This window comes from Jaculus jaculus, unplaced genomic scaffold, assembly GCF_020740685.1.
Source record: "Jaculus jaculus isolate mJacJac1 unplaced genomic scaffold, mJacJac1.mat.Y.cur mat_scaffold_34_1_3701052_arrow_ctg1, whole genome shotgun sequence".
Classification (NCBI taxonomy): domain Eukaryota; kingdom Metazoa; phylum Chordata; class Mammalia; order Rodentia; family Dipodidae; genus Jaculus; species Jaculus jaculus.
In genome coordinates this window covers 2,257,043-2,269,723 of record NW_025423490.1, presented here as the reverse complement: position 1 = coordinate 2,269,723, position 12,681 = coordinate 2,257,043, and the positions used below count along the sequence as shown (strand labels likewise).

The 12,681-nt window shown below is 46.3% G+C and overlaps 1 pseudogene; it reads right to left on the bottom strand.

Annotated features, from left to right (window-relative positions):
* Positions 1 to 5,976: 5,976 nt before the first annotated feature.
* On the bottom strand, positions 5,977 to 6,627 carry LOC101595222 (annotated as a pseudogene).
* Positions 6,628 to 12,681: the final 6,054 nt, after the last annotated feature.

Here is a 12,681-nt window from a genome sequence, read left to right as displayed (position 1 = left end):
GTTGTCTTCCCCATGTAAGCCTAAGAACCTGTGTTTGATTCCCAGAACCCATATAATAGAGCCAAGTGCGGGGCTCCAGGCTTGTTCTCCTAGCACTGGGGAGGTGAGATAGGAGAGTCCCTGGGGCTGAGTGGCCAGCCAGTCTAGCCTATTTGGTGAGTCCCAGGCCAGTAAGAGTACCTGACTACAAAAATGTGGATGACATTCCTGGGAATAACACAGAAAATTCCCTTTTATACCCACTGTCTGTGTACACACATTTGTATACACACATGAATTGCACACACATGAACATAGAAATATACATCCACACACATATCACATTTTTATTTTAAAAATATTTTTATTTATTCGCAAGCAGAGAGAGGTGAGACAGACACATAGGATGAGCACTCCGGGCCTCCATCCACTACTAATGAACTGCAAACACTTTGTGCATCTGGCTTTAGGTGGGTGTGAGGGAATCAAACTTGGGTTGTTAGGTTTTACAGGCAAGCACCTTAGCCAGTAAGCCATCTCTCCAGTCCATATGTCACATGTTCAACAAAAAAGCATCTTTGGGTGAGAGGAGCAGGTGTTGGAAGAGATATCTGGTTAGAGCAGATGTAAGGTGAGTAGGAGACCCAGGCAGGCTGCAAGAGTAGCCCTGAGATCCTGTCCATGGACAGATCCCATAGAACAAAAAGCCCAAAGATTATGCTGAGGACAATCTGGAAACTTTTAGCAGCTGAACAGGCCAGATTCCAGCTGAGCAGAGGGTGGCAGAAGTACTGACAAGAAACACCCCATGGAGGCTAAGGTCAGAAATGAGGCCATCTGGGCCACAGAGAAAAGTGGCCTAGACTGGGGTGAAATGACTGGGCCTGCAGCAGGTGCCCAGCCCTGCATGCCGGACACTTGGCAGACTTCCTGCCTGGGTTGAGACGTGTCCTAATTTCCCTGGCTTTGCTATGGGTAGTAGGAGGGTAGGGCAATCAGCCAGTATTGTGATGCTTTGGGACTTGAGTCCTGGCTCTGGTGCCAGCTGACCTCTTGATAAAGTGGCATCTGATCCCCTACGGGTAATGGCCAGAGCCTACAAGGGAGCTAAAAATGCAACCAGCTCCAGTGTCTTCTCAATATTCAATCAGACTCAGAACCAGGACTTTAAAGAGGTTGAGAGGACCTTTGAAGGGATTAAGAGAACACATGAAAATTATTCAAGGAGGCCTGGACAGATGGCTCGACAGTGAAGGTGCTTGCTTGCAAAGCCTGATGGCCTGGGTTCAACTCCCCAGTATCCACATAAAGCCAGATGCACAAAATGCCTTGTGTGTCTGGAGTTCATTTGTAGTGGCAACAGGCCCTGTTGCACACTGGTACACCCATGTCTGCTCTCCTTTGCAAATAAATGAGCAAAACTATTTAAAAAGAAAATTATCCAAAGAGACCTCAGTGACTGCACATGTTGACATTGTTCTCCCTGGCTGACATGGAATGTCACCTTGCCTGGAGATGTGACTGGATTTCCCCTCTATCTATTCCTGAGTGTAGGTGTGTGACCTCAGGCAAGGCCTTGCCCTTGCTAAGATTCAGCTTTCATCTCTGGGTTGGTATGGTCATGAAATGAGGAAGAGAGTGTGGAGCCTCATAGCATGCCAAATTACAGTAAACACTCAGGGATAGTGGACCACAGAACTGGGGGTTTGAGGAGCCCCAAACAGGGTTCATTTGGCAGCAGATGTCAGGAGAACATGCTTCAGGAAGGGATTGCAGCCATCTGGACTGGGTAGATCACGGCTACTCAGGGATCATGCCTCTGTCAGGCATTCACCATCATGGACTAGAAATGGGATGGCTTCATTGACAAGGAGGACCTGAAGGACACATTTGTTCCCCTGGCTGGATCATGTAGTAATGGGGAACTTGGAGCTGGGAGTGGGGGCTGTTTCTCTGTGCAGGCCACAGTCAGGAACAAGTGACTGGGTCATGCCAAGGTGAGGACACTGATTGATGGGCCTGCGAGCTGAGTGTTCTTCTGTGCCCATCATGCTCCTGCCGCACTTCCCTCCTCCAGGTTGCATCAGTGTCGAAAATGAGGAGTTGCATATCATGATGAAGGGCCAAGGGCCCATCAACTTCAGAGTCTTTCTGACCATGTTTAGGGAGCAACTTTGGGTGAGTGAGGCTCTCAGGAGGCTGGGGAGGAGTTAGGAATAAGTAGTAGACCTGTCTTCCTATGTGGCCTGATGTTCACATAAGCACAGCTGAAAGCATGCTGTGCCCCTCCCCGGACACTGTCCCCTGGATGCACCTGCCATCACAGGCTCTGCATCAGTTTCCAACTATGCTCATTCCTACAATCAACAGAGCACCTTCCACTTCCTTCCTATTACCATTCCCCTATACTTTTTTGAGGTAGGGTCTCACTCTAGCTCAGGCTGACCTGGAATTCATTGCGTAGTCTCAGGCAGGCCTTGATATCACAGTAATCTTCTTACCACAGGCTCCTGAGTGCTGGGATTAATGGAATGCACTATCATGCCCAGTTTATTTCCCTCATCTACCTGCCTCTTTGCCCCTGTTGATGGTGAGTGACAGGCAGAGAAGTGCTGTGGGGGAAGGAGATCTGTAAACAACTGTGGCTGACTGAGTCCATTGCCAGACAAGTAACTCACCTTGTCCAATCATGTAGTCTCCACAGTCCCAGGGAAAGGATCAGAGAATTGTGTTCACCAATAAGAAGTCTCATCATGCTCAGAGAGGCCATGATACTTGTTCCAGGTGCCTGAGGAAAACAGTAACTGTAATGGAGTCAGTATACTCTCCTGGGACTCAATATCTTGTCTGGGGCTAAAAATTGGGGTCAAGGGGATCATCTTTGTTCCCTTTCACCCCTAATATTGGGACATCCTCTGCATAGTTAGAGGTTTCTATGATGGAAAGGAGGGGTCATACTGGACTGTGGCTGTACAGGGAGGGAGGTAGTGTGGTCACCCTACTCTCAGGCTGCCCCTGACTGGCCCTGGAGAGCAAGGCCTGGACCTCCAACACTGCATGGTGATCTTGGGTGGTCTGAGTTGCTGGTTACACCTTAATGTTTTTTTCTTCATTTTATTATTTTTAAATATTTGTTCATTCATTTGAGAGAGATGAACAAAGAGAGCAAGAGCTAACTGGCACACCAGGGATTTCAGCAACTGCAAATAACCTCCACATGCACGTGCCACTTTGTGCATCTGGCTTATGTAATTCCTAGGGAATCAATCCTGGGTCCTTAGGCTTCACAGGCAAGAGTCTTAACTACTAAGCCATCTCTCCAACACTTATACCGTAATATTTCTGAAGAGTGCTTGTCTAGAATCTCCCAGAACGGAGCTGGGACATGGCTCAGCAGGGAAACACTTGACTACAATCACTCAGTAAGGGGCTGGGTATGTGTCTCAGTGGTAGAGCACATGCTTAGAATCCCCCCAGTGTGGAGCTGGGGTGTGGCTCAGCAGTACAGCACTTGCCTAAGTTCCCCCTGTAAGGGGCTGAGGTCTGGCTCACTTACTGATCTCCTGCCTAGAAAACCCCACTGTGGGGGGCATTGTGTCAAAGCACTAGCCTTGCCACCTCTACTGAGGGGCTGGGGTGTGGCTCAGTGGAAGAGTTCCTGCTTAGAATCCCCTACTGAGAGCTGTTAGCATAGCAAGACCCCATCTTCTCTAATGTGAGTTATGTACTAGGATGAGCAGGAGTTTAGTTGGGACCCTTTGGGGTGCTGACAGGAAGGGGAGAGTACCTTTTATCTCTGAAGGCCCTGAGCCTGTTTTGTACATGGGGAAATAGAAGCTTAAGGCTCATGATGCTCCTGTCAGTCTTTGGCTAGGCTGGAGTAGGGACCCAGGGCCTTGGTGGGGACTACAGTACTGCAGCCTTCCCCTAGTTTTTCGGCGATACACAACCTAGGAATCCAGATGAGCTTGTCATGAAAACTTGGTCAGGTTATGTGATATGCTGGATGGAGAGGCTAGCAGACAAGACAGCAGACTGGGGTTGGCACTGTCTTGCCCACTGTTTGGGATAAGGAAATTTTGCCATAAAATGCCCCAAAATGGCAAGCAGACAGTATGCAGGCTATTTTATGAGAATTACAGGGCTCAGAGCAGAGGCAGGAGGCAGGGTGCCACTGGATGAAATGAGCGTCCCAGAGCTGGGCCAGAGCTAGAGACCAGTGCCTGGTCCTCAGAAAGCTGGGGGGTGGGGGGGCTGGGCACAGTTGTAAGGTCTCTTCAGAGACTGGATTTGTCATATAGTTGATGAAAAGAGGGATGTTTGTTGCTTTGGAGGCAGAGACCCCACTCAGTCCCAATTAGGACCCTTGCACCACTCCAGCTTCACTGGCTTAGAGCCCTTGACTCTGCTCCTTGGTCTACCTGGGGGCGGGGGGGCGCCTGGAGCCCTGGCCCAAGTTCTTCTGGCCTGAGCTGCTGTGCTGAGGACATCAGCTTCCTAACACCTGCTCAAAGAAGGCAGGCACTGCTGTGTTTTCCAGGGGCTCCAAGTCTGATGGGAGAGACACTGAGGGCCCTTGTAATGAGGGAGACACAGAAGAAACCTACCCAATCTGGTGAGGGAGGCATAAAGAGCTCTGACCGAGTCTGGTGGAGAAGACAGGGACAGTCTTAGCTCCATCACATGTGAGGATCTGGACACCCTGTGGATGTTTGTTCTTCTTTCTCTTATTAATAGTACCTCAGGCAAGAAATGGGAACTGTGATAAGTTGAAGTATCGTATCTAGTACCTGGGTACACTGAGTCTGAATCGGACTGCGTTGGAACAATGCCAATATGGAGATGGACACTCAGATAGGTTCAGAGTCCTGATGCATTAATGTTGGTCAAATCCTAATGATTAAGCCAGGCATAGTGGCTCATGTATGTAATCTTATAATCTGGAAGTAAATGGAGAATTCAAGGTCATTCTCAGCTACATGTTGAGCTTAATGTCAGCTGGGGCTACGTGAGACCCTGTCTTAATCAAACCAAACAAAGAAACAACCCCCCCACCCAGCCATTAGAGGCCATCAGCCAGTAGGTCCTATATTGTGGGGGAAATCACACCTCTGACGCCATGACTTGGTGGGGCTTCCCAGGTCCACAGTGAGTGGGTGAGGAGCAGCATGAGAAGATAAGGGGTCTGAATCAGAGTTGGTATGTCACCTGCTGTCATCACAGAGCTCCGAAAAGTTTGGACAAGCCCCTTTCCTCTCTCTGGGCCTCGGTTTCCAGAATAATACCATGAAGATCTTGGGTATTATGATTCATAGTGGATATTGCAGTCAGGTTCACATTGTGGTAGAAATCACCCAACCAAGAGCAGCTTGTGGGAAGAAGAGGTTTCTTTTGGCTTACAGTCTTGAGGGAGAAGCTCCATGACGGCAGGAAAAATGACGACATGAGCAGATGATGGACATCACCCCCTTGCCAACATCAGGCAGACAACAGCAATGAGAGAGTGTGCCAAACACTGGCAAGGGGACACTGACTATAACACCCATAAGCACACCCCCAGCAATAACACTGCTTCCAGTAGGCATTCTCAACTCTCCATCAACTGGGAACCTAGCATACAGAACACATAAGTGTATGGAGGAAACCTGAATCAACCCACCACATTCCAACCCTGGACCCTATAAACTGATATCCATACATGGTGTAAAGTACAATGCACTCAGTCCAACTTTAAAAGTCCCCATAGTTTTTTTTTTTTTTTTTCATTTTAAACAAGAAGTTTATTTAAACAAGGCGCTTGACTTGAAGGGAAAACTATCTAGGATTCATTTTTAGAGTAACTTATCCCTACTTAAAGACAGATTGCCCTACATGTAACAGCTACGTACAAAAAAGTTATAAAATTGTCCTTGGTTTTACAATGATAAATGAAAAACATTAAAATTCTCCAATCAAACAAGGTAATGATTTTTTTTATGTTGTTGGTTTTTGTTGTTGTTGTTAAAACAATGAGAGCAAAATAACTTACTGTAATGTAAAGGTAAGAGCTGAATGAGCATGCCACGAATGGAGAGAGGGGTTATTTTCACAGAACCAGTACTTTTCCCCATGTCATCTCCATCTGATGTCAACCAAAACATTGGCCATTTAGTTTAAAAAGAAAAAGAAAAGTGCAATATTCTTGTGCACATACACCAGTTACTTTATGTACAATAAAGCAATAGGGAAGGGGATAATGAAAGAATAGAGAAAACTATACTGTAGTAGTCAGGATATGGTGGAACCAAATTGCAGTGTTCTAATTGAGAATGTATTCTTGGTCTATAACAAAATCCTGGAGTAAAGTAGCAGGTTCCCTTTTTAGTAGACACCTCCTGTCTGTTGCTGGAACACATCAATAGTATCTTCATCTTCCATTTCCAATTGTGCAGGTGTGTCTGTTTCATTGATTGGCTGCCCGGCAAATCGGAATCTGATCTACCTCATTGACAAACCCTGTCATTCACAATAGGCTTTCATTAGTTTACTAAGTGGTGTATGCCTCTTAATCTTAAACTGCACCACAGAACCATCCTGCCCCACAACCTTCAAATTAATATGATTGTTCTTCTCAGTCTTGACTCCTTCCTTGGGTTTCTCGTCGGCCATGGCGAGCACCGGTGTCTCCTCAGCAGTTGCTTCACAAAAGAGATACCAGGTCTGCACCGAAGGAACACACAAGCAGCACCAGGAGCGGCAAAAGAGTCCCCATAGTTTTCATTAGTTCCAGTGATGATCATACACTCACATAGTCCAAGGTCTTTTAACTGAGCCACATTACCAAAAACTCCCCCAAAATCTGTAACGGCACAGAATAAACATTCATACTGCAAAAGATGGCCTTGGGCATAGCAAAGAAATATTCAACCACTACAACATTTAAAACAACCAGGAAAAACATCAAACTCTGTAGCTCCAAGTCCAACAATTCAAGACAGTGACAAATCTCCAAGTCTGATAATTCCAACCAGCAACAAGTCTCTGGAGTTCCAATTCTGCCCCTCCAGCTAGGCTACTCACAGTCCTGGAAATTTTCACTGGGGCTGACAGCTTCCCTTAGCAGCCATCTTGTGGTCCTGGCATCTCTACTGGGCCTCCATTGCAATTCCTGGTTCATCCTCATGGCTCCATGGTGTCTCCATGCAGACATCCAGCAAACCTGCTTCACACTGCCCATGGCTATTTCCAAAACACAAGACCATGTTGAAAACTCAATGACCCTGCCTTTCCTGCATTTCTTATGTACCACAATACCAGGTAGGGTGCTATTTTTTTAAACCGGGGGGAATAAAGCAGACATTGAAGAACAGGACACTCCTTGAGCACTCAGTCCCCTTCAAAAGAGTCTACATTCTTCCTGTTGCCCCAGTGCAGATTAGCTGTCCCAGTCTTAATGGTTGTAATCTCTCAAACAATTGGCAGGTGAACAGACAGAATCTTCAGCCCAAAAATTTAACTTTTTCTGTGCCATATCCCTCTGCTCACACCAGTCCATTTCTAAGCAGTGCTACCTTGCACAGCTTCTCAGGACAAGGCTATAACAACACGCCTCTCAAACTGTTTTTTTTTTTTAAATTTTTATTAACATTTTCCATGATTATAAAATATATCCCATGGTAATTCCCTCCCTCCCCACCCCACACTTTCCCATTTGAAATTCCATTCTCCATCATATTACCTCCCCATTACAATCATTGTAATTACATATATACAATATAAACCTATTAAGTACCCTCCTCCCTTTAGTTCAGTCCAAGTAAAGCTCCTTCTCACCCTCATAAGCCAACCCTCACAGTCCATAGTTCTTATTGCATTCATGCCTTTCAACTCTGACCAGAATAGTCCATTAAGCCGTACTTACAGCACTGCAAGTCATCTCTTAGGCCAAGGTTTCAAATCCCTTCACATTCCTCTTGAAAATCAGCTCCAAACAGCCAAAGCCACCCAATCAGGTGTCTAGCAGCAATGCCACTCATTGGTACCTCTTTACTGTTGCAGTCAGGTTCGCACCCAACCCAGAGCAGCTTGTGGGAAAAAGAGGTTTCTTTTGGCTTACAGTCTCAGGCAGGAAGCTTCATGATGGCAGGGAGAATGACATGAGCAGAGAGTAAACATCACTCCCTCGCCAGCATCCAGTGGACAACAGCAATAGGAGTGTGCCAAACACAGGCAAGAGGACACTGACTATAATATCCATAACCCCCCCCCAAATAACACTGCCTCCAGGAGGTGTTAATTCACAAATCTCCATCAGCTGGGAACCTATCATTCAGAATACCTAAGTTTATGGGGGACATCTGAATTAAACCATGCCAGTGGACATCGAAATCTTCTCTTCTTTCTCATTCTCCTTTGTTCCTCATGTTCTTGTGTTGAGCATAGAACCCAGTGTCTTGCACAAATAGTCAAATACTCTACCATGCCCCAGTTCCTCACTGGGCTTTTCTAAGCAGGCTGAGACATACCCTCAGCTCCTCACTGATAGATTCTAAGCAAGCTCACTACTGCTTATCCATGACCACAATGTTGCACTGGCACATGATAGGCAGGTTCTATATTACTGAGTCACCCTCAGCTCCTTACTGGAGGATTCTAGCAAACACTCTAGAAAAATTTGGATCAAGAGAGGCAAACTGAAAGGAAGACAGGTGGAGGAGAGGAAGGCTACAGTATCCAGGAGGCCCATGGGTCTACAGATGGAGAAGGGCTAACAGGTCAGCCTAGATCCTGATGGGAGCCATGATGAAGGGAGAGAACAGAGCCAGTTGTTAGTGGGTTATATGGAGGCAGTGCTGGGGACAGGAATGACCAGCTAGGCTTGGCTTGTTTGAATGGAATAATGTCATAGCTAACTGGACTGCAGGCCCTTGAACTGATATGGATGTGGGGTTCTGTGGCAGTGGTCTATAGTAGGTGTACATGGGGGACTGTTCCAATGGAGCAAAGAGGCAAAGAGCCCAGTGGAAGCCTGCTTTGGTCCCTAGATGTTGGGTCAACATCTAATCTATACTCAAGTCATCCCTTCCAAGCCTCACAGGACTTTTGGTGACCCTGAGTGATGAGATGCTTCCTCCCCATCCAGGGACAGACTGGTGACCAAGGACAGTGGTGTTTCTGTTCAGGTTTTCAGGATGGGCCCCCAGCCTGTCTGTGATTCCACATATGGGAGTGTGGGAGAAGGCAGGTGGAGTTTGGTGGAGGTGTGTCTATTTCCTCTTCTATAATGTTATTGAAGGCTATGAGATAGACTTCTGGGCCTCCAGAGGATTTCCAAGAGCACCTCAATCTAGAATCACCCAATCAGTATGTGAGCTTCCCACCTGCATATTTGGAACCTGGACAACCACTTGACAATGGCCTAAACCAACTCATTTCTCAGCATCATGAGACAAAAGTAAGAAGAAAATCCATCCATAGGGGCTCTCCTGGGTAGGGATTTTTTGCCCCCAGTAGACTTCAGAGGAACATGCCCATATGCATGCCTTCAGGACTGTCCTTCCTGCAAGACATGATTAGTTCTCTCCACAAACAACATCAAAGAGAAGTTCATGGTCAATACCAACTTTTTCTGTGAAGAAGAGGTAAGTGTGGGTTTGAGGAGGGGGCTATCTGGGATCCCCCACTTTGATCTGAAAAACTGTCAACCCTAAGCTGGGTGTGATGGCACACACCTTTAATCCCAGCACTTGGGAGGCAGAGGTAGGAGGATCACTGTGGGTTTGAGGCCATCCTGAAACTACATAGTGAGTTCCAGGTCAGTCAGGGCTAGTGTGAAACCCTACTACTACAAAAAGCCAAACAAACAAACAAAAAAAAAAAACCTATCAACCCTGTTCCAGCACATCTCCATGCCCACTCTCCCAGGTCAAGCAAATGATTGTGGTGTTTCCATCTGATGTCTATGGAAGCTTGGAATATAGGAACCTGTGCTATGTCATCACACATGATGAGCAGAACGACAAAGAGATATAGATTCCCTCACATTCAGAGTCAGTGAAGGTTGGCTGGACTGGGGGACTCCTGTGACTCATGTGTACAAAAGAAATAACCTTCATTGTTCTATGTGTTTGAGGGCTGAAATAAAAATTAAAAAAAAAAAAAAACATGTGACTTTGGGAGATGGGAGATAGGAAGTTTTCCTCTCCATGTTGATTTTTCCATAACTCTTGTTTCCCTGGTTTTGTTCAGTGATTCCTGATGAGATGGTGTGTAGAACTAATAGTCAGGCTTAATACTCACCAGGTGGACCCCAAATCCTTCATTTAATGGGGGGGGGAGTTATTGAGCAACTAGCACATGTAGGAGCTCGTGCCAGTCTCAGGGATACCAAGATGGGACAGGACTGTTCATGGGCAGGAGGGGTCATGTGGACTACAAGGAAGGAAGAAGGCCAGAGGGAGCAGAAGGCACGGGAGAAGATCAGTGGGGAGGAAGGTGGAGTAAATCAGGAGAAACCAGTCACAGGCAGCTGGAGAGGGACAGGGTTGGTAAGGAGGACAGAGGACTTCAAGGGACATTTAAAAGGTAAGCTTTCTTAACCAGCACATGCAAGGCTTCTAATATCCAATACATAAGGCTAAATTGGACTTTATCATAATTAAAACTGTCCATCAAAATACACAATTGAGACTGTGGAAAGACCAGACTTGGGATAGGAGAAAATATGAGAAGCACACAGATTTTTGTCCAAGCTGTTAATCCAGAAATATATATTTCTGCATGTCAATAAGGTGGAATGTGTTAGTCACTTTTTTGCCACTGAAACAAGCTGGAAAAGCTATTTTTGGGAACAAGTATTCTTTTTATGAGAGAGAGAGGCAGAAAAAGAGAGAGAGAGTGGGTGTGCCAGGGTATTTCAGCTGCTGTGAAGGAACTTCAGACACATGTGCCCCTTTCTGGGCATGTGTGATATTGCACTTTCATCTCGCTGGGTCTGGATATTTTTGGGATTTGAAGAATTTGAACAGGAGTTCTTAGGCTTTGCAGGAAGCACCTTAACTGCTGAGCCATCTCTCCAGCCCAGAAAGATTTATTTTACTTGTGGTTCAGTTTCACAGACTTGCACTTCATAGTCGGCTGACTCCATTGCTTTGGGCCTGTGGAGAAGCAGAGCATCATGGTGGCAAAACACAGGACAGAGCAAAGCTGCTCACTTCTTGCCAGCCAAGAAGCAGGAAGTCAGAAAGAGAAAGAGGTGGAGGCAAGATATCCTTTCAAAGGCAAGATTCCATAGAGCACCTTTCTAAAATCTGGTCCTAACTTCCAGGGTTTCTAACATGAGGCCTAGACTACATAGTTTGATCCTGTTGAAAAAAAAAAAACCAGGCTGGGCATGGTTGCACACGCCTTTAATCCAAGAATTCAAGAGACAGGGGGAAGAGGATCACCTTGAGTTTGAGGACAGCCTGAGACAACATAGTGAATTCCATACTAGCTGGGCTAGAGAGAGATCCTTCATCAAAAATCAAATCAGGGCTGGAGAGATGGCTTAGCGGTTAAGCTCTTGCCTGTGAAGCCTAAAGACCCTGGTTCGAGGCTCGGTTCCCCAGGTCCCACGTTAGCCAGATGCACAAGGGGGCGCACATGTCTGGAGTTCGTTTGCAGAGGCTGGAAGCCCTGGCGCGCCCATTCTCTCCCTGTCCCTCTGTCTTTCTTTCTGTGTCTGTCGCTCTCAAATAAATAAATAAAAAATGAACAAAAAAATATTTTTTAAAAAATCAAATCAAAATAAAACAAAATGGGGACTTTGGAGCTATCTCAGTAGTTACAGACACTTGTTTGTAAAATCTTCCAGCCTGGTTCAACTTCCCAGCACCCAGATAAAGCCAGGTAGACTTTCATCTGCAGTACCAGGAGACACTGGTGAGCCCCTATACACAAAAACATGTAAATAAATAAATACAACACTAAAATTAAAAAAATTAAAGTCCTAAATAAGAGAAAAATGAAGGAAGGAAAGGAGCAATAGAGAAAGGGCAGATAGGAAAGTGGATGGAGGGAAACTATGAAGGAGGGAGGAGAAGAAGGACACATTTGTAGGTGCAGTGAACTTGGTACTCTTGGCCCACAGGGAAGACAGAGCAAGGCATTTTGGTCAGGTCAGATGAGAATAGAGTCATGCATAGCAGAAGAGGCCAAGGATTCTAGAACTCTCCCTTCACTGCCGGCATTGCTTTCTCTTGCTCTATGACTGCCCTTCCTAGAAACACTGAGTTGAGCTGAGTCCTGTATACAAATGTGAGAACTTACTAGATCAGTTTGTGTCCACAGAACCAGGCAGGGCCAAGACAACACAGGCCATGGCCACCTGCTTGCCTGAGGTTCCCAGCTTCATGATAGCTGGGCCTGCCAACCCACGGGGGTCTGACTCCTCTGAAAACATAAAATTGAGGGTGCTGGGGATGCAGCTCAGTGATAGAACACTTGCTCGAACTCAGCCAGTGAGAGGATGAGTGTGTGACTCAACAGTGGAGCACTAGCCTAAAATCTCCAGTGAGGGGCTGGGGGCATGGCTGTTTGATGGAGCACTTGCCTAGCACACTTGAGGTCCTGGGTTTCACCCCTAGCACTGAAAAATAAATAAGTAAACTTCATGCTCTCCTCTCACTGTCGCCTTGTCTGCCCAGGGGCCTTTTCATGCTATTCCCTCTGTCTGGAATACTT